The 26545-nt window shown below is 46.4% G+C and overlaps 1 protein-coding gene across 8 annotated transcripts in view; it reads right to left on the bottom strand.

Annotated features, from left to right (window-relative positions):
- The window catches only part of LOC119163603 (ras-like GTP-binding protein rhoA), a 49288-nt gene that overhangs the window by 13869 nt on the left and 8874 nt on the right, over window positions 1-26545 (bottom strand). The window contains exon 1 of one of the 8 annotated variants that reach the window (XM_037415638.2): window positions 22301-22757. The exons of 3 other annotated variants lie outside the window; for them this stretch is intronic. The gene's annotated coding sequence lies outside the window, so the exon portion shown is untranslated. Of the gene's footprint in view, window positions 1-9286; window positions 9582-10548; window positions 11504-22300; window positions 22758-26545 lie in introns of those variants that run through there. 4 more of the 8 variants (XM_075873310.1, XM_037415636.2, XM_037415639.2 and 1 more) reach the window with 4 other exon arrangements.

Here is a 26545-nt window from a genome sequence, read left to right as displayed (position 1 = left end):
GCCAGCCTGCCTTCGGTTCCCAGTGCATACCTCAATCGAGATACATAGACAGATCTTTAGGAGGGGTGGAGGGGATATCCTTGAAATTGTCATTTTTCGCTTTGTATGCCACGGAAAAATAAATATTCGGGGGGGGGGGGGGGGCAAGGGCCCTGTGTACGATTGTTTTGAAGCTTATGGCAGAGACCACTACTCTCTGTATTTAAACGTGACGTGGTGTGTGCAGGACGTTTTACGTAAGGAAACAATCATAAATGTTTTTTTTTATTTTGCCGTTTATTCAGAGCGTGCGACAATGTTCTGTTTGTAGTGATGATTCGTCAAATTGTGTGACAATGTAATTAGTATGCATACATGTGCCTTTGCTGGCGTATTTGCCAATACGGGGGGGGGGGGGGGGTGAAGGACTCCCTCAATCCATCCTTAAAATTGATTTTCCCACCACCTCAATTTACATGTAACAGCCCCAAAAATCAAATCAATCAGTTAATCAACCAAGTTACACATTAAAAAAATAAAATATGACAACAGTCATTAAGACGTGTGTTGTTCTTTAAAACTACGCGGGTATCTTTATTTTTTCACATTGAAAACGAGATATTTCCCAAACACAGAACGCGTTCAGAACGAATTCTTACGAATGATCCGGTATGTTTACACTGCAGCTGAAAACGTAGTGCACGCTCAGTAAAAAATACTGAACGATTCAAAGTACTGCACAGTGCTATACTATGTGAAAGTTGTACCATTAGATGTGTTTAGAAAAAGTATTCAGCGATTCCGAGTACTTGGTACTCTACTATTGTATGGCATAAAGCGCGATGAAATGACTAACTGAGAGGAATACTGTGCATAAACACTACACTAATTATTTGTGCTTAGAAAAAGCTTTAACGACTTGAAGCGCTCGGTACTCTGCCATGGGAGAGTATAAAGCCGTCTATGATCGCACAGTTCTATATAGCACCTTCACTCCGGTGGAAAATTGACGTGTGTGTAGAAAAAGTAATTGACGATTTAGGGCACATTGTACTCCACTATGGGAGAGCGCTAAGCTGTGAGTAATGAACACGAGACTTCCCATCGAGGAATTTGTGTGTTAAGAACGTGGGTATTTAGAATAAATTGTGAACACTTTAGAGCACACTACATACTCACTATGCGAGATTGATTGATTGATTTGTGGGGTTTAACGTCCAAAAACCACCATATCATTATGAGAGACGCCGTAGTGGAGGGCTCCGGAAATTTCGACCACCTGGGGTTCTTTAACGTGCACCCAAATCTGAGCACACGGGCCTACAACATTTCCATCACCATCGGAAATGCAGCCGCCGCAGCCGGGATTACACTATGCGAGAGCCATAAGCTGGCCCGTGAAAGTTGCACAGACTGGTATAAATGCGACTTTTTTTCAAGTATTTAACGACTTAGTACTCTACTGCAGACCCTTGATGGCATCCGGTTTCATCCACCGATGTGCCTTGATAGCACCGGTGGGCAAGAAGAGCTTTAGAATAAATAGCCGGATCATTTTCTACACTTTCATTCCCTTATTTGGCGAAATATATTCAAATAAATGTTCTTTTGAGCTGCATAAAAATGATGAGAGATTCTATTGAACTTTACGCACGTTCCTTTAGTCTGAAAAACTAAAGAAAGGCTTTCCTTACCGTTGAAAAAAACTTGAGTACGTACTTTTAATTTCGAAGTTACGAGCTGGTAATTGAGGAAACTGGAAGTTGTTTTAGGTGCAACGCTTACAATCTTGAACCCGTCTATAGGAGAGCAGAAAGCAGTCCCAGTGATAGAGATCAAACCCTTTACATTATATGAGCAAAGCTGACAGCGTCACAAGAGATCTGTGTGTAATCGGAGAGCAGTTCGCCGTCCCTTGCTAAAACCTAAACCTCTCCGAAGGAGGAAACTAACTGTGATCTGTGTTTAGAAAAAGTGGGTAACAATTTAGTGTACTGGGTACACCAATATGGGAGAGCATTGGAATAGATCCGGTTTGGGGGGGGGGGGGGGTTAGAAAAATGGGGTAACGATTTAGAGCACAGGGTACTCTACTATAAGAGAGCTTAAGGCCGTCCCGACGATATCACAACCAAGTTCCGGTTCCAAGATCCGGTTTGACCCTTTTTTTTTACAATGTTTAATCACTACACCAGTTTAAGCTGCACAATATATCCCATATGTCACTCTACACAAGCTATACGAATGTCATAGCTACACTGTTTGATTTCATTAACATAATGCGTTTGACTACTATATGACTTAACTTTTATCAAGGCATTCAGGGAACTCCTCGACCGCTGCGTATGGTCTTTACTTCGGAGTTTGTAATGTCACATGCGTAAATGGACTAGGCACATATTGTACTTGTAAATTTCGGTACGATCTTTTCTACCCTTCTTAACAATGCTTCGGGATGCGAGGAGACAGCGCTAACAGATTCCCCGCATCTTTGTTTGGGTGGTGGCTGGAAAAGTAATATTTAAAATAGCGAAACACATTCGCAGTATATTGCGAGCGCCGAATTCATGTACTGGCATATTTCTTGATGTCCAATAAGGCATCAGCTAACTATATCACGTTTTTTTCTTTTTTTTTCGCCAAGGTCATCCAATGGTTTAGTGGTCGGTCGCTGACCCGAAAGTCACGTGATCACGGCCCCATTTCGATGCAAGAATGCTAGAGGTCCATGTATTTATATTTCATCATCATCATCATCATCATCATCATCATCCTGACTACGCCCATTCCAGGGCAAAGGACTCTCCCATGGTATTTAGATTTATGTGCACACCAAAGAACCCGAGGTGGTCGAAATTCCCGGAGCCCTCAGAATAACACCATAGCATTGGGATGTAAAACCTCTACAATTTTAATTATTGTTAAGTAGGAAACGCAAAAAGAGGAATGATCGATATGACGTTGGAGCCCGCGATACGACCCCTCGGTTGAGAGCACCATTGTGTCCAGCGGCAAAACACGTCACTGGAGCAATACGTGCCTCGTAATTCAACCGCCGCTGTAGCGCGGTCATTTGCTTCGGCTGCAAAAACATATGACGCGTAGCGAACATATAGCGCACACCTTAGTTTCTAATGTTTCACGGTTCCGTTTTAAATGCAAAATAGCGAGGTGCAGTACGCGGCAGGGACTACAGACAAAAAGGTACGACACCGTCCAACCTGTTCTCTTCTGTAGTGCCTCCATATTTAAACGTATTCGGCTGGTAAAACAACCTTATCTCCGAATTAAGTTACTACCCGATTCGTGGCCCATCTCCCGTGGTGCGTTGCGCCAGGACTTTAAGGACCAACCAACCAGCCAACCTGTAGTGTACAGCGCCCAACTATCTTGGATTTAAAATTAAGCGTTACCAACTATCCTAAACGGCCATTTCGCTTCATAGTTTATCGTCAGAATACCTTCTCTGAAGTAAATAAAGAAATAAGCGGGAATCTGAGGCCTCGTTATTCGTTAGACAAAACATGAAACAGAACTAACAGACAACGATGTACACGCAACACACATTACTGGGCAATTGTAATGCAAATGTGAAGAAAGAAAAGTGGACGAAAAGATGATATAGCCGCTGGCAGTGCGACCTTCGAATAACGCTTCAGATGGTCTACCATTAAGCTACAGCAACAGTCATCCATCTCACCCCCGATCTACTTCATAAGGTATACGTGTGCATATAGACCTGCATGGTTCCGTCCCTGTGGCGGCAATTTAGCTTTTCGCCCACTTTGATTTCATCACATTTGCATTACAACTAATAACGGCCCGTATTCATTCCATGAAATCATTGTCTTCCAATTCTCATTAATATTTCTTACAGCAACATGTTTCTGTGTCTAATAGCTTGATTTTTGGCAAAATCGCAGTATTTTCGTTTATTCTAAAGAATGTTCATATTTGTTTTGGCTTGTATGACTGGTTATTCGTGCGCGAGTGATTGGCGCTTCATCAGGCTTTCATTGCCTTCCGGTCTGTCCCCTAGGCAACTATGTGTACAAGTGGTCTGAAATAAATACGAAATGAAAAAAAAAAAAGGTACTCAATGTCAAGATGACGATTTATTAAAAACTAGATGAGCGTGACTGTAAAAAGCGAACAGATAATGAATCCCAGCAAAGCAGCGGGGCCGTCAATTGTAGTTTTCGGCCATTGTGACGAAAAAAAAAATGTCGCCAATTCGTGGTGTTTCACGTGGCAAAGCCGTGATACGCTTACAACGCACGCCGTATTGTGGAGGGCTCCGGGAATTTCTAACCATCTGGTGTTCCTTAAGGTACACTCACATCATACAGCATACACGGGCATAAACCATATCTCCTCCAACGAAATGCGCTCGCGCGGGCGTAATTCGATCCCGAGACATTCGGGTGAGCAGTCGAGCATTGTAACCACTGTACCGCCGAGGCGGATTATCACTCCCTACTAACTGCAGTATAGTAGACACCACTGTCCACTAATTGATTGATATGCGGGGTTTAACGTCCCAAAACCATCATATGATTATGAGAGACGCCGTAGTGGAGAGCTCCAGAAATTTCTAACCACCTGGTGTTCTTTAACGTGCGCCCAAATCTGAGCACACGGGCCTACAACATTTCCGCCTCCAACGTAAATGCAGCGGCCGTAGCCGGGATTCGATCCCGCGACCTGCGGGTCAGCAGCCGAGTACCTTAGCCACTAGACCACCGCGGCGCGGGGCAACACCACTGTCCACTAGACTATCAATTGATTGATATGTGGGGTTTAACGTCCCAAAACCACTATATGATTATGAGAGACGCCGTAGTGGAGGGCTCCGGAAATTTAGACCACCTGGGGTTCTTTAACGTGCGCCCAAATCTGAGCACACGGGCCTACAACATTTCCGCCTCCATCGGAAATGCAGCCGCCGCAGCCGGGATTCGATCCCGCGCCCTGCGGGTCAGCAGCCGAGCACCTTAGCCACTAGACCATCGCGGCGGGGCAACACCACTGTCCACTATAGACTATCAAGGTCGGCTTTGACACGAACTCAGAAATTCACCTTCGGGCAAGCATGAATAACCATTAGGTGCGCAACACCACATCTACACGCTATTAGCGGATCATGATGCTGGCCTGGCGCGATGCGCGAGAGCCTCTGTTCTGCGTTCTCGGGGGACCACTAAACAAGAGCTATAGGCGATCCATTCCTCTTTATTGTGGATCTCCAGACCAAATGGGTTCCTGATGCGCTAGAGTTCCGTTTCTTCTTTCAATAACACCGGCGTGTCACCGTCAACGAAAGGCGTGACATGGCAAGCAATGCGTGCCTCGAGTACACGCCAGAAGTCGGCTTGCGACGCCCTAACACACGCACGCCATATATCGTCTCGGCCGAGACAGAAAACGCATTAAAGGATGAAGGGCCATTAGGCAGAGGCGACTTGCTGGACCCAAGCCGACGCGACGAGGTCGTATGCGCATCGGTATCGCTGCAAAATTCATCTAACGCGGCCGCGATCAATTATATCGCGCGTGACACCATTGCAGCGGGTCATGCAGACCATTGACTCGATTCGATCACGATCCCGACACGCGCCTCAATGTTTAATGCGTGTTGGTATACAGAGTTCATGGTTTAGAACCCGTGAGCCTCCTCCCTCCTCCCCCCCTGACCCCACACAAAGCTGAATACTCTAACCAATTCGACTATCTATAATTTAAGATTTCCGGCATGTTATGAAACGAGCTAACAGCGTGTACGGCGAAGCTAGATGAAATGCGACACAAACCGCTCGAAAATTCAATGTTTTTTTTTAGTTATTAACGCTCGCTAAAATTTTGACGCCGACTCTACATTACAAACGAAGAGCAAATACTTCACGAAGAATGATAGATAACAACTTGAAACATTCGGCAGCAGATCGAAATTTGCGAGTGCAAACGAAGCTATACGAACGAAACAAAACACGTTTTCTATGTTTGAAATTTATTATCGAAACCGTCGGGAATCTATATTATGATTGTGATAGACTATGCGCATTTCAAGGCAATTTACAACATTAGGAACATCTAGGCACAAGCTGTGGGTGCCCAACTCGGGCGCATTCTTTTCCATGGCGTCTGTCGTGTTTTCGGCGCGATTCGTAACGCCAGCACTATGTTCACGAGGCGTCACGGGAAGATAAGCTATCGATTGATGCATATATACCAGAGATATCGGAAGCGAGCCGTCTCTTATCTTGCTTCGAAGCGGAGTCGCACGTCCGTGTCGCCTCGTCTCGCACGATAAACTGATTTCACTTGGTTTTGTTTGATATGTGGGGTTTAACGTCTCAAAACCACCATACGATTATGAGAGACGCCGTAGTGGAGGGCTCCGGAAATTTCGACCGCCTGGGGTTCTTTAACGTGCACCCAAATCTGAGCACACGGGCCTACAACATTTCCGCCTGATTTCACTTGGTCGAGCACTCCGTGGAACCGTGGTGAACGGAAGCGACAACATGTGTAGCCGAAAAGAGCCAAGTCCAGATGAGTTCAAAGCCTACGACATTGCCAGCGTGTTTTGTGAACAAATTAGCGGTGAGAAATGGATAGCGCCTTTATAGGAAGGGTGATGAAGGCGAGAAAGAACTCCGAGGTTACAGTAGAAATCAAGGAGAAGAAATGGACAAGAGCCGAGCATGTGGCGCCTCACATTAAGGGTGACTTGCTGGATTCCCAGAGAACGCAAGCGAGGGAGAGGGAGAAAGAAAGCTATGTGGGCAGATGAGATTCGAAAGCTTGCGTGCATAACGTGGCAGCAGAACACGCGAGACTGGGTTGATTGGCGGATCATGGGAGAGTCATTTGCTCTGCAGTGGGCGTAGTCAGGCTGATGATTACGATGATGCAACCACACCTAGTCCGGATCTTGAGTATACCCTTCCTACAAGCTTTGTCGCCTCCTCAGAATTCTTCTTTCTTCATAAAATACGAGTAATGTCAGCGCTGTTGGGACTTCGGGGTCGCGACTCCCCCGTGTTGCGAACACGGGTGAGAATGGGGGTAGCGTGGCCGGTGGTACGTCGACTTGGTATCGTGCCCGGGGTATTTATGACGACGAGTTGAAGAGAGACATTATATGCAGTACTTATACGGTGCAATGGAAATCATCATGCATGAACAGCTCTGAACTGCTGCGGCAATCTTCGGTGCGCAAGCTTGAATTGGAAGGTTGGGGACAACCCCCCCCCCCTTTTCTCCCTTCTACACGGTGGCCAGGAGTTCACAAATCCTACAGGACTGGCCGAAACATGAAGAAGACCACGCCGGTGTCTCCAAAGGCCAATTAGCTAATATCTGCGCGGCGTCCATGGCCGGACCCCGACGGCTTGGTTGAAAGTGCGTCAGGATTAACCCGTTTGGGGAAAAGGCATTTCGCAGAGGACGACGCACTCGGGCATGAGAGGCCAGAGAGCCGATATCTGCGCGGCGTCAGCCAGTCGACACCGCCGATGTGCCATTGTTTACACCATGCAGCCTGGTCTCGAGTGTCGCTCTCGGCTGCTGAGAAAGGCCTGTCCAACGACAACTCGTGGCAAAATGAGCCGGAAAGGTGAAAATTGCGCAATTTTTCGCATCCGTTGTCGTCCGAAGGACGACGGCCCCGTGGTATTTGGGCGAACCATAACAGCGCTAAAGCGTCGAGCCAGTCAATATTTGGCGCGTTTTGACTACACACTACCGTCTCGCCTCGCGCTGTCGCGTCGCAAACGCAGAAAAACAAAGTGAAATCAGTTCGTCGTGCGCAATAGTCATGCGAGACGTGTAAAGTGTTGCAGCCAGAACGCTCCCGTCACCTCCTTCAAGCCGGCCTCCGCTACAGCGACCCAGCCAGGTACAACCGCTGGATGCATGACAACACATTCCACAAGACACCACTTCATACACAACACCGGCCTAGGGCGCACATTGAACAAACATACTCGCAAAAATAGTATGCCTTAAAGGCAAGTCTTTGTCACAATTAAAAAAAAAACAAGGCGCATGGCTGCATGGTTAAAACAGTTGAGGTGACAATTCAAAACAGAAGACATCTCTGGTATATTGACCAATTGAGAGCTATTTCATCCTGACGTCACGCTACGGGCGTCATGAATTGTGCCGCAAAGACGGTGGAGAATAATTAACCCACTCGTTCTTGGTATTTTCAGAATTAGTTTATGGGCCCTCGAAGTCGAAGTATAGTCCAAGCGCTATTTAATGTTTGTTCGACCGTTTCTCGACTGCACCGGTCGCGAGAGATTCGGCAAATAAGCTAGTTGGTTGCTGTTTTAAATGCATGTTTAACGGAACTAAGCGTACGCAAGCGAAGACAAAGAGAAAACAATCGACTACACCACGAAGACACCAACCGACTGATGACCAATCGACTATACCGTGACCAACTGCACGATCGACTAGATCTTCAAGTAACCTGCACGGGTCCCGATAAGTTTCTGCGTGTTCACCTTGCCTTGGTCAGCGACCACATCTCCATCCTCGCAAATGGAGTAAACACCGGGCCAAGTTCATTTAACGTTAACCACGAGGAGATCCCTGCCTTGGCCGTTTAATCAATCACGTCGGCAAAAAAAAACATGCTATTAAACAGCAACCAATACGTTGGACGTTTTCAGTGCGCAGTCAGCAGCCGATGAGACACTTTAAGCTCAAGCAGGTTAATACTATCAGCATGCAGTTAGCCGCCGTGGTGTCACAGTGCTCAGCTGCTGCAATCCCAGCCGCGGCAGTCGCATTTAGGGGCAAGAAAACGGTAGAGGCCCGAGTTACTGAACGCTGTCAAGGCGCGTTAAAAAAACACACCATACGGTCAAATTTTCCGGAGCTCTCGAATAAGGCATTTCTCGCAATCAAACCGCGGTTTTGGAACGTTAAACTGCCCAGACATCGATGCGGCCGATGACAGAGCGAATGTCAAACAACGTGTTCGCCGTTGGCGCTTCGGCTTGTCTCGACTCGGTGGCTTGCTCCGGGCCGCGAACGTAAAGCCTATCCGGCGAGTAGTTTACGTTGCGTAAAGGTTCACGTTCCATAAAGAGTCGCGCATGCGCAGATTCTATCCGGTAACACGGTAACGTAAAAGAAGCACACGTACAAGCCAAAACTCCCTATTAGTATCATTAACGTGAGCATGCAAGGCACGTATCCTTTATACGAGAGGCGTGACGTTTTAGACGTTTACGCGACTTCGACACAGTGTACGCAAGGGGGCGGGCGGCGAAGGTCGCCTTCGGTGACTCACGTTTTGCTTCAAGAGAAAATCCCGCAGCCGGTCACGGTAGCTGCTCGCAGACGACGCAGGTATTATCCGAGCAGGAAGGTCGACGAAGAAAGCGTCGTGGAAACGGGCGAAAGGAAAAGCACACGGCGGCGGTGGCTTTTTTAGCGCTCCCCGCGCCGGTCGAATCGAGTAGCGCGCGTCCACGGCGAATCCGGCCAGCAGAATGGCCCAGCGAGGGTCACGCAATAAGTACGCTGCGGCGGCCAAACCACGTGCGATCGGCCGAGTCGTTCGCGGCGATCGAATGTGCGTATCCGTTTTCGCGGGCGAAAGCGCAGCTTGTAACGCACAATGGCGGCGGTATCCAACCACGCGAACAACTCGAAGGATTAGTCAGACGAAATAAGCCAGCTGTTAGCTGCGCTCTTTTCCCGTGTTCTTTTTTTGTGATTGTTTTCTTCCCCGGCTTAAAAGCTATAACGTACGCTTAGGAGTGTGCACGAAGGTGGCACCCCCCTCCCACCAAGTCAGCTAAAGGGGAGGTGCAACGTCAGACCAACACATTCACATAATAGTGAGAGGGGGTGCTTGGAAATGGGGGATACATTGACAGAATAAAAAATAGGCGTGGGGGGAGCACTGCGACGGACTTTCACCTCCCCCTCTCACACCCTGAAGTACGCCTATGAATGAACGCGCACCAAGCCGCCCAACTAAAAGTTCTCCTAAAACAGAAACAAGTCACGTGTTCCTTCGATTGATTGATTGATTGATTTGTGGGGTTTAACATCCCAAAACCACTATATGATTATGAGAGACGCCGTAGTGGAGGGCTCCGGAAATTTTGACCACCTGGGATTCTTTAACGTGCGCCCAAATCTCACGTGTTCCTTCGAAAACTGTAGTCTGCCTGGAGCTTTGCTGCCCTGAGTAACACGCGGTTTATATCTCAAGTAGAACAATGACGCAATCGTCCGCGATCGAAACCTATTAGAGGTGATCCCTCTTTGTTCCTATCGCGTCGTTTCCCGACAGCCATGCGAGCGGCAACGAACACCGAACACTACTACGCTCAGTTGTATGTATATCTATACTAGACACTCCTTCACTATTCTTGTTTGCAGTGTTCAACTGATCACTTCTTTGTTTGTTTGCAATCAGAAACACGTGCAAGACTTGTCGATACACACAGCGACACAAACCCTTGCCTGATGTCACTGAGACAGAAAAACTGCCCGATATGCACGTAAAAGGCTAACCGCGCCTGCTGCAACACGACTTACACCTTCGGTAGTGCTGTACCTACGTAGAGCGTCGACCTGGTTATCACGATGGTCCGTCTTCTATCGATGCGATCACCCGGGTCCGATGCATGGTTCAGCGCACTTACACGATGAAGTAAACACGTCACGAAACTTCTCCGCCTGCGTTGTTGACGTATTCCAGTTGATGGAAGTACGCAGGGCGCAGCACGGTCACGAAATGCACGTAGACGGTTTCTTTCACAGCGTCGATCCGAGGGCTTAGAAGTCGACTCGATCGCCGGGAAACGCGTCGTCGGGGAGCGCAGCGTTTCGTCGACCGAAGGGTAAAACCTTTGTGACACGCGTGTCGCACCACCCTAAATGACACACCCAAGTGGGCACACAGGAAGCGGAGGATATCAGTTTCACCTGAACGGTTCGACGTGCTCCGCGCCCTTGTAGTCACTCAGTCGATCGTCGATAGTGTCGCACACGTGTGTGCATGCGGCGAGGCGAGCGATGCTGCCGGCCAATAAACTCGTTTCCAGCGCGCCGCTTCACAATCGCTCGCTGGGTCCCAGCGGGAGACCCCGGCCACATGTGGCTGCTGTTTGCGAGCCCGCCGCAGGCGTACTCATGACACGCGCGCATAGTTGGCAACGCGGCAATTCAGTGAATGCTTTTGCGGACGAAAGCGCGCATACTAGCGGGGCCCGGCTGGTGGCCAAGCCTTGCGTCACACGTTACTATAGCTACAGGTGTACCGGCATCGCCTCAGGGGTGAGTGGGTATGCGATTGGCAGGCTATGCACAAGTGCGGAGAAGAGAATGCAGAAAGAAGGAAGAGAAAGAGTAGAATATACGATGAGAGCACTCGTATACCTGTTGCTTGCTGGCAGAAGTCGTATACTCTTCCTTAATTGAGCATCCGCCCCACTTGTACTACCAACAACGAAATAATAACAATAATTGGGGTGAACCTCCAAAAACTACACTGTACTTGTAAAGAGACGTCGTAAGGGAGGGCTGTCGGAATTAGACCCTGGGGTTCTTTCTTTAGAACGCCCCTCACCAGCCCTAGTGGTTTCTTGCCCTGCCGCGGTGGTCTATAGTGGCTAAGGTACTCGGCTGCTGACCCGTAGGTCGCGTGATCGAATCCCGGCTGCGACGGCTGCATTTCCGTTGGAGGCGGAAATGTTGTAGGCCCGTGTGCTCAGATTTGGGTGCACGTTAAAGAACCCCAGGTGGTCGAAATTTCCGGAGCCCCCCACTAGTGCGTCTCTCATAATCATATGGTGGTTTTGGGACATTACACCCCACAAATCAATCAAGAAGTGGTTTCTTCCCCGCCTACGCTATACTCTTTCTACAGGCGATATCTCCTCCTCGCACATTCCTTCTCTGAGAGCACGTGCGAAATGTCAGCCTGTCAAGCTTCCGCGCTTGTCGGTTACGCGCTGTTATCTCCGCTGGCGCAGTCGGAAAGCCACAAAAAAAAAATAAGCGAAATCAGTTTATCGCACACGATAGCCGTGCGATACAATGAAGAACGGGCGGGCTGCTGCACGGCGGAGCAGTGCAGGGGGCAGTTCACGTCTGATATTTCGCGTACATGCACCAATAGAGAGTATGTCCCGTACAGATCACCCTTGAGGAATCACTGTTCCTGAATCACGAAGTGCGCCAGAAAGACAAGAAACGCCAGGAAAGAAAATAATACACTCGTTTTGTGTGTGTGTGTGTATTTTTTTTACAGGCTGGTAAAAGACGCAAACCTAAATCTAAGCACACCTGCGTCGGGCATTTTCACCCTCAGGCGAAAATGCGGCCGCTGCCACCGGAATTTTCTTAATACCGTAAAATGCCGAGCAAGTTCCCCCCCCCCCCACCCCTTCCTTTTTCGGGAGTTCTGGAATAAGCTCCATGGGCCGAACGCCAATGACCATAAGCGTCAATGACCGAATTCGCATACCATCTACCGTTCCCGTGGTGGCCACAAGTGCTCCGCTTTGCCGCGTGGTATGCCCATTTATGGAAAAGAGGACGCATGAAAGAAAGAGGGAGAGGGTGGAACTATAGGACGACGAGAACCGGCGCACCTGTTGCTTTGCTGGCTGCCGTGGCTGCAGCAGCATCCGCTGGGTGCGTGCAGTTCGCGGAGGAGAATTCGATGACGGTGATGACGGGTAGACGCGCAATGCTATGTCGTCGCGGTGTGCACAGACGACCACCGGAATATAATGCATCGTCGGATGCCAGGGACAAAAAGCGTGAACGGCGTCGTTAGAGCGTGCAATCGTTAGGCGGCGTCGTCAACGGTGCGCTACGCGCCATTGCACTCAATCGTTCAACGCTTTTTCTCTCTCTCTCGCTGTTTCTCATTCACTCTTTCAGATGTGCGTGCATATCTATCTATCTATCTATCTATCTATCTATCTATCTATCTATCTATCTGTCTATCTGTCTATCTATCTGTCTGTCTGTCTGTCTGTCTGTCTGTCTGTCTGTCTATCTGTCTGTCTGTCTGTCTGTCTGTCTGTCTGTCTATCTATCTATCTATCTATCTATCTATCTATCTATCTATCTATCTATCTATCTATCTATCTATCTATCTATCTATCTAATCTCCAAATAAACTGTCGAAGCTATGCAAGCGAACACGTCCTGTAAATAAGGATGAATGCTGCAATATTAAGCATAGGAACCCAATGACAGAGTGTGCTAAACAAGCGGTGTATGACCTCCCCCTTCCATGTGGAGCGGCATACGTGGGACAAATGGGAAGACGTCTTAACGTGCGTCTGCTACAACATCGTCAAAAACCAAAAAAAAGGGTAGGGTTTTTTTTTTTTGCGCAACATTGTTCCGAATGTGACTGCACTCCCATCTTTGGTGACACTGCTGTAATCGCAAAAGCTTCATCTGAATACAAAAAGGTTGATTAATGAAGCTGCGCCGATCGAAAAAAAAAAGCTATTCGCAAACCTGTTATAATGCTATCTACAAAGGAGTTAGCATTCTTACGGGAAGCGAACCCCCTTGCCCACTTTTCTTAACTTTCAGTAAATGATCACACGTTATCACGGTCCACAGACTCGCGCATGGGCAATACTTCGTATTTATACTCGCATTTTCTTTCGAAATAAAATTCGGTTAGTCAGCGTTCGTCTCCGTGTGTCCCTTCTTCATCCGTGTCGCTGAGTGCCCTCTGAGCTGTTATAGATTATTATGCGCACATGAAGGCTCTCCGTTTTCATAGCCTGTGTGCCTTGGTGTGTGTGGCGGCAGTTTGGTGCATATTTCTGTGCCCAACGTGTTATCTGCATGGTTGTTCACGTCAAGTTCCCGTGTTCCCATCAAGTTTCCGGTATGCCTTTGTGGTAAATTAAAAAAAAAATCCATTTAATGAATGTTTTAGTCTTTTAGAATTGCATTTTGACAGCGTACTTCATGTCTTAAGTCACTTTAAAAAGAAGAAGACGCAATGCGTCATTCGCTGCACTCTAAGTAAAAGAGATTTCCGACCTGCCTTTTTGTCTTTGAATTAGTCAGCAAGCAGCTGCCTGTCATGTGTAAAACGTTACACTTAACCTGAACCACATATTAAATAACTAAACGATCAAGAATTTGTCTCTATAGAATAAAGGTGGGCATCAGTGGGTCTTCACTGGCGGAGAAAGGGTGCGAAGCCCCCTAGCAAAAAGGGCGCAGGGTCAAGTTTCGCAAAATCCGGTCCCTCAAACAGCCATTTTACGTAGCACAAAGTTCGAATGTTATTAGTAGCACCAATAATATTAAAATCTGCATTATTACGAGACGAAAGTACGTGGCAACCGTAGGCTGGCGCATCACAGTACAGTATGAAAAGTTTCAGTGGTGCCATCGCATGGCTTCCAGGCGAAAACGGGCCGCCTGTGCGAAGCTGTTCGAGCCACTACATCTCTTCTAGTTCACTATAGTGAGAGTAAGTATTCCGCCATACATTCACAGAAAAAGCACCCGGACACCTTTCCATTCGCTTTCTAAACTACATCCTTTTCGCTCGAAATTTCCTGACACGTGCAATTCAGACTTTTCGTCGTCTAGTTCCTCAATAGACGATATTCCTACACAGGTCGGTTGAAGGCGAGGAACTATACCTTCCCGTCAGCTCGTATCCGTGCCTCTATCGGCAAACCCCAGACAACTTCCTAGTTTCTTCAAAGCGAATAAACCTCGCTTCCTGCTCCTCTGGTTAAAATGTGTCAAAAGAAGGATAAAAACGGCAGTGCCGTGGACCTTTCTGAAACTCGGAAAGCTATGAAAGCGAATAGTTTAGTCTTTATAGCCTTTTTTTTTACGGTTGCTGGTATCGAGGTAAACGAGGAAGAGGCGTTTTACGTACGCTCGAAGGTACGGTGGCTTCGCTGAACTCAGGGGTGAGCAGGGTATAAGCGCGCGCAAGAACTTATCTTTTTGTTTGTTTGTTTGTTTGTTTGTTTGTTTGTTTGTTTGTTTAGTTTGCTGAATGATGTGTAAGAGATTACGGTGCCTTTAAGGCCCCACAGGCTACCCCTTGAGGCTGTACGCACTGTTTGCGTGCATATGTATGTGATCATTGTATATACCACAGCCATCACGCGAAACCTGAAGCAGCAGGCCAGGCGCTCAACCAGACAAAAGTCTCGGGGGATATCATTAAAGAATGATATTTGTGTACATCATTATTCTACTGCACACGGGTAAAGTGCAGGCATTATACACTTTATTTTCTCTTTCTGTAGTGTATCTAAAAGATAATGGGAAACCTCAGGACGGATTGACAATGCGAATATGAGAGACGTCGAAGTGGAGGATACGTTATCTATCCTTAAAACTGACAAATGAGTTCAAAATACTTGAGGTCTACTCATGGGTAAGTACATAATGGAAAAAACCGTATTACACACACACACACGTACGAAAGAACACACGTCTTCTTTGGTCAAGTTCAATTCAATGCACAGACTGCCCCACCTAACCGGATTCTTCCCTTGGGGAGAACCAAGGCAGCGCACTTTCTCCAGTCTGGGTTCGCCCTCCACGGTGAGTGTGGATCTCGTACGTCAACGGTTCCATCTTCGTAGTTTCGAGTTCTCGGAGAAACCGCCTTTTGTGGCTCGTTATTTTGTCTGGCTTTTGGTACTCACCGAGTCTATTACAGATGACTTCCGGAAATTTCGACTACCTGGGGTTCTTTGGCGTGTACACCGAAATCTAAGTACGCCGTCTTCGGGAATTTTCGCCTCGATCGAATATGCGTCAGCCCCGACCGGGATTCGATTCCGCGACCTGCGGGCCAGCAGTCGAGCATTATAACCACTACGCTTTCGTATTAGAAGATTATTGCTTCACAATAATCTTCTAATACGCAATAATCTGTACTTTGCGGTGGGTGCTTGAGATGCGCATATTTATAGGCACCACCCTCCAGTCCTCTGCGCTCAAGGTTCTTTTAGAAGGGGTAGTGCTGTGTAAGACTACAACTTTTCCGCGCACCATATACATATTAATTTCTTTTTACTTTAATCAATCACATACACTTCATGTCTCACATTGTCATAGTCATTTTACTATTTTACGCCCGTTTCGTGCGCATGATTTTAGGCCCTTATACAGCCACTAAGCATCATCACTGACCACATCTCATATCGTGACCTGAAATGCACCGCCATATGTGGCGCCATAAAGCCTCATAGATCATCGCCAAAGGCAGTGGCGGGCTCAAGAAGTGGCTTCACAAGTGGGACCCGGAGCCCCGCCGCGGTGGTCTAGTGGCTAAGGTACTAGGCTGCTGACCCGCAGGTCGCGGGTTCGAATCCCGGCTGCGGCGGCTGCGTTTCCGATGGAGGCGGAAATGTTGTAGGCCCGTGTTCTCAGATTTGGGTGCACGTTAAAGATACCAGGTGGTCTAAATTTCCGGAGCCCTCCACTACGGCGTCTCTCATAATCATTTGGTGGTTTTGGGACGTTAAACCCCACAAATCAATCAATCAAGTGGGACCCAGAAATGAAGTTCCGTGTGTCTCACAAGCTAAAGCAAAGCATCTCGCGCATTATCCACCGCGTTCGCCTCGGTGTGACTTACACGAGACGTTACATCACCCACGTGATCGGCTGTAATGACACACGTCCCGATTTTGGCCGCTCTCAGTTGACAGAAACACCCGAACATATATTTTGCACCTGCCCAGCGTATGCGAGAGAACGTCAGCAACTCGTCTTTTCGACCGGACGACATATATTAGTCTACCATTAACCGATGAGGTTGTGTTAGGTCCTTGACCAGACCCCGCGGCGACACAAGTTTGGTTATAGAGGAGCCGTTGTAGATTTCTCAGAAGCCACTGGACTTGGGGCACGTCGTTAGAGTTGACCCGGCGTAATAACACCGTATTCTCCTCTCCCTACCTTGCCATCGTCGTTCATCACTCTATCACTCCTCAGTCACCCTTCCCTGGCGTAAAGTGGAAAGCCAGAGCAAACTATAGCTCTGAAGGCCGACCTCTCTACTTTTCTGTCAAAAAATTTTCTCTCTCTCTCTCTCTCTCTCTCTCTCTCTCTATCTATCTATCTATCTATCTATCTACTATCTATCTATCTATCTATCTATCCTCCAAAACAATGCACTGTCTGATGTGTACTGTCTGTCTGTCTATCTATCTATCTATCTATCTATCTATCTATCTATCTATCTATCTATCTATCTATCTATCTATCTATCTATCTATCTATCTATCTATCTATCTATCCTCCAAAACAATGCACTGTCTGATGTGAATAGATGAAAGAAATCGGTTAGTGACTGATTAACAATATTGGAAGAGATGAATGAATGAATGTTTGAATGAATGAATGAATGAATGAATGAATGAATGAATGAATGAATGAATCAATGAATGAATGAATGAATGAATGAATGAATGAATGAATGAATCAATCAATGAATGAATGAACCATGCCGCTGATAAGCAGGCGGCGCTCCCACCTTTACAAGACTATAGCGAAAGCACGAGAACAAAGATACAATTGAACGGACTCTGCCGCGTATAAACACCCACGAAGGAAATGACCGGCCCCTTTCTCCGCGTGTACACTACGCGTACACAATCGTCCCCAGGGGGCGCGCACGGCCAAGCGGCGTGAGTCAGGGAAGTGCGTCCGGCGACGCTCTCGGTACGAACAAGGTCACCAGCTGCGGCCACTCGTCCTCGGCCGGCACGCGCGCTTGCCCCGGCAGACGCGAGGACGAGAGAGGCGCGTGATGGAGCTGTTGCCCTCTTCTCGGCGCGCAGAAATCGGTTTCGTACGCGGACCCCCCCACGTCTCCCGTTACGTTTCGCAAGCCACCGTTGGAAGATGGGCCGTTGTACCGGGTCAGCTCTCTTGCCGCCTTACCTCACGCCCACTTCACACCAGCTGGCGATTCTTTTTTTTTCTTTCTCTCTCTCTCTCCTACTTTCTCTATTTCCTTCTTTCTTTTTCTTCCTCTTTTTCTCTTTTCTTTTTTTCTTCCTCTTTCTGTCTTTTCTTTTTCTCTCTCCTTCTTTCTCTCTCTTCCTTCCTTTTTTTTCTTTTTGTATGGCATTGCCTCAATATTTTTTTCATACTTCATTCTTACGTTCTCTTTCGTTGTTTCCGACTTCTTTTCTCTCTCGGTTTATTCTTCTTGCCCTTTTTTCATTATTTACTATTTCTTTATTATTATTCTCTGCTACTCCTAACGGTCACGCTACTTGTTCCTCGGAAAATCGTAGCGATGTAGCTCTGATATCCTTCAATGAGCTACGAAGCATGTACGTGCAGTTTTTAGTTCTGTCTAATTCTTTCCAGTTCAATACATCAATGGTTGCTTTCAGTAGTACTTTAACAAATTACTTGTATCACTGTGTATTGAGGGTTTCTTCTTCATGTGAATGTTCGTTCCTTGTTTGTACTGTGTATTACTTATGTTGTGTAGTATTCCGAACTATTCTTTCTGTTTCTCTGTCGTGTATATTATGCACATAATTGACACCGCTGTATGTCATAGTCTAATGCACGGATCAAGTCAAGACTTCTTCAAACTTTTTATTCACCCACCAACCATTGAATAAATTTAAATATAATTGAATTGAATTATTCGGCAAACACTCGTCGACACTGTAGCCATGACAGAGCCGTACTCCAGGGAGTTCAGCGATAACGACTGCGCTGCGTTTGTGAAGGGCGCAGAATTTTCACTTCTAACGTCGCACATCGTCGTTCTCTTGTTTACAAAATGTGAATGAATGAAACATATCCAAAATCTTCTGCGTGATTATTAACTCCATTGTTTAGTCACTTCAGGGTGAATAAAATACACAAACTTTATGAATTTCGCCTTAGTGTCCTCTTAAAAACAAAAATCAGAAATAATGCAGGCAACACTAGAATATAACCGGAACGAAAGAACAAAAAAAGCTATCCAACGAGCCATGGCGAGGAATTTGAAAACAATGCCTTCATTATGCTATTCTGTTGCTCCCTAATAGCTATGTTCTTAGTGACTTCGGTTTGTTCTCCTGTTTTCCAGAATAACTTCACGCTTATTATAGTTATATAGCATGGCTCGTGCTTACTTATGTACAGCGCGGCTCGCTCATAAAGGTAACAGTCGAATGAACACCTTCATTGATTCTAGCCATCTAACAGCAAGTGGATAAGGAAACAATTTTTATGCACGTTACTGGTGTCACGAAGCGTCATAACTCTCAACCACCAGTATTCTTGCGCAAATCAAAGCCACCATGCCTCTGTTGAAAAATATAAACATGCTGTGCACGGAGGTACTCTCTTCAGCAGTGGACGCGTCGGTACATATTGTTTATTGGTGTATTTCCTTGGTGATTCTTGTGTAATTAGGTGCTTTCAGTGTATTAGTTCTACTGCCTCTTCCCTGCTTAACCTTAGGTAAGCATGTAGGCTCATTCAGCTGCCCTTGAGCAGCTTTTGCCTGAAACCGCTCCATCTGTGTCGTAAAAACAAATAAATAGAAGTGAATCGAATCCACCGAGAACGCTGTATACATGCCAGCACACTTTCACGTGAAGTTTGAAAGCTGACCCCCGTATTCACAAACTCTCCTCGACTCGACTTTCACCCTTCACATGACAGACCGCACCGCTGTTCAGCTGAAAATGGCGCCACGCTACTCAAGAATAGCAGCAAATTATCACTGATATGCAGTGACTTTCCCTGTCTAGAGATGGCGCTTCCATCGGCTTTCTCACGTGAAGGTGGAGCGTTGAGTGAAGGGGCGTTCTAGAATACGGGGGCGAATATGCGCGGAGCACTTCTAAAGCGGCTACCTAACGCAGAATTTTGAGAGCTGAATATATGCGAACTCATGTGCAAGTCTGAGCGGCAACAAAGGTGCAGTGTTGCCCCAACCATGCTGTCACACGTCCGTGCGAGCGTGTGTCTCTACGAAAATGCGTCTCGACGTAAATGCGGAAAAAACGACGACATCCCGCGGACGCCGAGGTCGTCTTTGTGACAACAGCACTCCTTTCTTCTTTTGTGTCCTTCTTTTTTTTTTTTTTGCACCGGAAAAGAAACAAAATACTGCATTTGATGTTGAAATGTATGCCCAACATCATGCCGAAAAGAGGATGTCACCATGACGACGCCGAGGTCAGCATTGCTGCAGCATTACTCCTTTCTGTTTTGTTTTGTTTTTCGTCTGTTTCTTTTTTTTACGCGAAAGAGGGAAAGAAGGAAAGAGAGCTAGACAGAAAGAAAGAAAGAAAGAAAGAAAGAAAGAAAGGGAGGGAGGGAGGGAGGGAGAAAGAAAACGAGAAAAAAGAAACAAAGAAAGGATGAAATAAAGCAAACAAAAGAAATAAATAAAGCGAAAATTAAAGGAAGAAAGCGCAAAAGAAAGAAAGTGAGAAAGAAAGAAAAAAGGAAAAGAAAGAAAGAAAGAAGGAAGGAAGGAAAGAAAGAAAGATAGATAGATAGAAAGAAAGAAAGAAAGAAAGAAAGAAAGAAAGAAAGAAAGAAAGAAAGAAAGAAAGAAAGAAAGAAAGAAAGAAAGAAAGAAAGAAAGAAAGAAAGCTGGCACGCGAAACTATGTTATTTATCCAGCTGTGCAATTGCGCATGCGGCACAACTTAACTTTTCGGCCTCACCTCGAGCTTCGCCATGTAAACAAATTCTATTTTCTACTTTTCTTGCTATTCTCTGGCACGTTACGTGTCTTTCAATTGTGTCCTGCCATAGTTATAACCGCTGTCGTTTTTTCATGAGGAAATGTGTGCGTGCTTTGTGTCGACCCTTTGACGCGTCGCATGTACCGTTCCGTCGCGAAAAATAAAACGGAATTACTGGTACGCCGCAGTGGTGTAGCGGTGGCGGTGCTCGGCAGCTGAAGGTCACTGGTTCGATCCCCGCCACGGAGGTCGCATTTCGGTGGAGGCGACGTGCTAGAGGAGTCTTGTACTGTGTCACGTCAGTGCACGTTAAAAAAACAAACAAACAGCGGATAGTCGAAATCCCCGGAGCTCTCCACTAAGGCGTTCCTCATAAATATATCGTGGTTTTGGGGACGTTAGAAAACCAGATAATATTGTTATTATTCCTTCCTCGTTCACCTATGACCCCATTCAAGTCTCAGCTGCTCAAAAAGGGCAGCTACAGAGTGCCCAAATGTAGAAAAACAAAAAAAGTTTTCATTTCCCCTTCCCTCGTTTATTGCGTATAAACAATTCCTTAATGCAAATAACGAAAATTCAATCAATTTCAAGACAGAAGTTTTACAGCGTTGTCCCCACTACAGCCCTATATTCTTGACACAATGAATGATTCACCACATTAACAAAAAATGTTACGCGCATTGTAGCAAAATCATTTTTAACCACAATAGCAACGACCCCGCATTGAAGCTGAGTGAACTATTGTATCATGCGAACACTGGATCATGCTTTTTTTTTCTTTCTTTCCTTTCTCCCTTCCTTGCCGTAAAATTTAATAGTTTACACAATAGAAAGTATTCGTACCTGGCCTTCAATACATTTGCGTTCTTTTCTACTCTAATCAAGTTTTTCTGTTGGCACGAGCGAGTACAAGAGAACTCAAGAGATGGAGGCGCCTAGCTTGAAAACCCTAGCACGAATACCACGATACGATTACAGTGTCCCGAAACCAGCATATACGATAATCAGACGCGTCGTGGTGAATGCCTCCGGAAATTTCGACCAGCTAGAATTCTTTTTTAAAGTGTACCTAAATCTAAGTACACGGGCGTATTTACACTTCGCCCTCATAAATGCAACCACGGTGATCGGGAGTCGAACCAGAGACCACGAGCACGGCACTGCGGCACCTCCGCCTGCAAAGCTATACCAAGGCGGGTAAACGAGGAAGCTCGTTGGGTCGTTTCCAACTGCGTCGAAAATTCATGAAGCGCATCGACGTTTTAACGCGTGACTTCACTGTCAAGGTCAAAATGGAAAACGCGGCAACAGAGGTCGACTTATTCGCAGGCAGTTCGGCATTTAATTAAACAGGTATCCATAAGCGCACACCAACCTGCACCTAACAACGAAAGTGCAGCGATAGTATGAACTTACACAAAACGAAGACTTACTTTGCCAAATTATATAGACACATTGAACGAAGTTCGTGCATTTTTTTTTAGATTTAAATGCTATTATGCCATCCATCCTCAATACCCCACGGCGCTCCTGTAGGGTAAGCTTAAAAGATTAAATGACCACGTTAAACTAAAAGCTCGTCAAGTGCGTCCACTCACAGGTTTACGCGAACGAAGTGCAGTCGACCACAGCAGAGCCAACCCGAAGTGTCGCAAACACCGCGTGCCATCCACACACACACCTGTTGACGGAACGAACTGGAGAATCGGCTTTCCCCGACCGACGTCACGTCCTCCTCTTCGCGCCGCGAGCCAAGCCGCCGCATACCTGGAACGGTGCTTCGACGGCAGCAGTATACGGCGTACAGTACCTGTATGTGCGTGCCGGGAGCCGCAACGGGGCTTCTACGAACGGTACGGGTTCGGCAGCAGCAACGACAAAAAGAAAAAAAAGACAGCCTCGTCTTACCGGTGTCGCGCTGAAATTGGAAGGGTAGACAAGAGATGTCTGCGCTCCCCGCTCTGTTCGGCTTCCACCGAAAGCGCGCAGTTCGTTTTGGGTGCTTGCAACATAACGGGCAAGTGTGTGACGTCAGTTCACGAGAGCTTTTTACCTCTCTCAGCATCTGTATTCTATGTGCGACGTCATTGACCTCGACGCTGTCTCCCACGGTCTCCATAATTACGAGTAAAAATGATTGCGGTCGTGTTTTCTTTGCAGTTGCTGTATTATCATGATTGCTATTTTTATTTTTGGAATTTGGGCTTGATTTTTATATATTTATTTATTTATTTATTTATTTATTTATTTATCTATTAGGTGTTTTTGTTATTGCTGTTGATTTCACATTGCTGATTGTTTGCCACTGCTGTCGTGCTAAAAGGTAGCTGTGAGCCTTTGTCAAGCTGCCTCTTTTGGAGAGCAGATTTTACCTGCAGCTGTCCTTCATCAAACTATTGATGAAAAATAAACATATATTATTATTATTACTGTTATTATTATTTTAAGAGATCACTCTTCACGTAGCAAAATGCCGAGAAATCCTTCTGGCCAACGTGGTTGCCAAAATACAAAAAGAAAGAACCACGACGCATGTGGCGCAACGCCGACATACGTCTGCTCAAATATGATTGCGCAATATCCTTCAACTGCTCTTTTAATATTTAATAACTCACCTATGAAGACAGCAGGAACAGAGGTAACGGGGGTGAAAAAAAAAATCACAGCATATCCACAAAGTGAATGATGATGAGTGGGGCGAAGCATCCGTCAGTCCGTTCGCGCTTTCGTCCGTTCGTTCGTTCTTTCTTCCGTACATCCGTCCGTCCATCCGAGGGTCCCTCCGTGAATCCCTGCGTCTGTCTATTTGTGCGTCCGTCGACCCGTACGTGCGTCAGACCGACAGACGACGGCCGGACTCGGCCAGTGGATGATTCCCGGTTTGCCAATAAAACCCTCCGAAGCTTCGCCCCACTCAACATCATTCACTCCGCGGATATGCTGTGAGGTGGTTACTATACATACATGCATACTTACAGGTGACGACCGACCCACGCCTTAAGAAGATTCGCCCCTAAAAAGTGATCGAAAGTTTAACATTAGTCTTTCCTTTTCTGCTCACGCCACTTCCGGCCAGTTAGGTATGCAACGGTCTGTCTCTCAGACCTACTTCATATGTAAAAGCGATACCAATACCCTCACAACACCCTCATAATTCTCATAATACCAATACCCAGACGGGTTGGTTCGAAACAACCAGGAAGGTATCAATAGGGAGAGGGTTTCTACTTCGCCACAAGGTGGCATTCTAGTGAGCCCGTGTTCTAGACACGCGGTCCTGGTAGTCACACCAAGGAACTGAGCCGGTGTGAATTTGTTGAGGATGGTCACCATATTGTCTAAGGGCCGTGACCCGGTAAGTGGGCGGCCGATGTTTGCTGGGGCAGTGGGAGTAGTTGTGCAGATTAAACGTCCCTCATTGATGGCTGCTTTACTTCTTTTATCATTGGCTCCTGCAGCGCTCTCAAAAGGTGTTGATTACTTAAAGGCGGTGAAACTTGCTCGTAATAACAATACCTAGACTGGGTGTGTCGACACAGCCCAGAAGGTATCGGTAGGTAGAGGGTTTCAACCTCGGCAACTTTTGCTTCGGTCGCGGGAGTGGAGGTCGAAGATTCCATAATGGTCCCCTCAGTCTGTTCTTGGTTGGTTTTTTCGTTCCTTTTTTTCCGCACACTACTGCCCCATTGTTGGCTCCAGTACCAACATAGAACTTAGAAGAAAAAGAAGATGGCTTTCGCAAATGAGTCTTAACCAATGAGTAATGAGTTGGGCTTAAACTTGACACTTCCGGTGATTCTTTCATTTGGCGCGGTCGCATTTGGATTCAGCCACAGGAGCGTTTTTACCGCTGTTACAAATTTCCTACGAAAATCTAAAAGAATGGAATGCTAAAAATAAGTAACTTCAGTTGTTTTATGTATAATTTTTTGTGTGTTTATTATGTTTTCTATTGAAGGTTTTTTTATTTTTTGTTTAGAAATTTAACACCTTTTTATTATAACCTATATTACCTAATAAACCCAACCCTCTCTTTCAAGAAGTGAATTAATTTAAAAAGCAAGGCACCGTCCCATTCATGGTCTATACCCCTAGGTGGGTTGCGCCAAGGTGTTGAGGAACCAACCAACCAACCAACCATTCGGCCACATCGCCGGCAACAAACAAACAAATGAGTCGTGTTAGGCTAGTGCATGACTGACCATGTGATATTTCACACATGATGGCAGTTGTACGTCTTGCCTCAGAAACGAACGTGCCCGTTGTAGCTCCTGTGTCTTCGGAGTGCTTTAATAGATATGAGTTCCTGGAACAAAGAAAGAAAGAAAGAAAGAAGGAAAAAAGAAAGAAAGAAAGAAAAGAAAAGAAAAAAAGAAAGAAAGAAAGATGCCAGGATGCGGCCACGAATTGGGCAGTTTTATACTATAAATTTATGTAACGTGTAGTAATAAGATAACAGAAAGAATTAATATTGTTAATTAAAGACAGAGGGTAGGTGGATAGATAGATATGTGGGGTTTAACGTCCCAAAACCACTATATGATTATGAGAGACGCCGTAGTGGAGGGCTCCGGAAATTTAGACCACCTGGGGCTCTTTAACGTGCACCCGAGGGTAGGTGGATGATAGCATGTAAAAAAGCTTTTATCGAAATGGTTTAATCTTAAATAAAACACTACATTTTTACAAAGCTTCGTGCATACATAAAAATATGAAACAACCTGTTTAGCGAGGCAACCGACTGACTTTATTTAAAAAGTTCCCCGCAGCCAAGGAAGGTCTCGCAATGCAAAAACCACATTATGTGTTTCGAAAGGTCGGTGACTGCATACTAATGGGAACGAAAAACGTTATCACATATGTTGAAGATATATATGTTCTCTTTATCAACGCATGCCCTATAGGTTCAGTAATCACTTGTTCGACGCTGTTTACATAGTGGTATGTACTTTCTGTCAAATAGATATTTTACCCGTATTGTGTCAACACTATTGTTACACGCAAGAAGTACACGAAAAGGTTGAAAAACAGGCGAGCCTGGATGGTTCGCGTTTACTTCCACAAGGGGTCTCGAGACAGCACACCCAACGTCGTCTTCCTTCTTCACCTTTTTTCTGAATGTTCATTCGCGCTGTATGCGCCGTGCATTGCAACCGCTCGTGACATTTCCCCGTTGGCAGACGAAGCCCGCCGGGCGAGTCACTCAGTGGTTCGTGCATTGCATAGCTTCATGCGAGCGACGTGCGCCACTTCTGTTTTAGCCGAGCGCCGTCCAGTGCTTGTGAGCCGTGCTATGCGGTAGTTGACCTCACTGAGGCGTTCGAGGATAACGTAGGGCCCGACATAGTGAGCGAGAAATTTCTGGTACAGGCCACGTTTCCGTAAAGGCGTCCAGAGCCACACCTGATCTCCAGGATTGAAGTGAACATGTCGGTGACGGTCGTCATAGCGGATCTTTGACCGGTCTTGCGAGGTGACGGTGCGTAGCCGAGCGAGGCGTCGCGCTTCTTCTGCTCTACAGAGAATCTCGTTGATCGGCTCACTGTGATGAGCAGAGTAGGGAAGCATAGTGTCAAGATTATAGCGTGGTGGACGAGCATAAAGGAGAAAGAAAGGTGAGTAACCAGTGGTCTCATGTCTTGCGGTGTTGAAAGCATAGGTGATGAAAGGCAAGATTGTGTCCCAGTTTTTGTGCGCGGAATCGATGTACATGGACAGCATGTTGGCAAGCGTTCGGTTTGTGCGTTCCACTAGACCATTAGTCTGTGGATGGTATGGAGTGGAATGGCGGAAGCTTGATGAGCACAGACGAAGGGTCTCTTCGACAACATCCGCGGTAAATT

The sequence above is a fragment of the Rhipicephalus microplus genome, chromosome 9, assembly GCF_043290135.1.
Source record: "Rhipicephalus microplus isolate Deutch F79 chromosome 9, USDA_Rmic, whole genome shotgun sequence".
In the NCBI taxonomy this organism is placed as follows: domain Eukaryota; kingdom Metazoa; phylum Arthropoda; class Arachnida; order Ixodida; family Ixodidae; genus Rhipicephalus; species Rhipicephalus microplus.
Note: the sequence above shows the minus strand (reverse complement) of the source record. Positions and strands in the feature narration are given on the sequence as shown.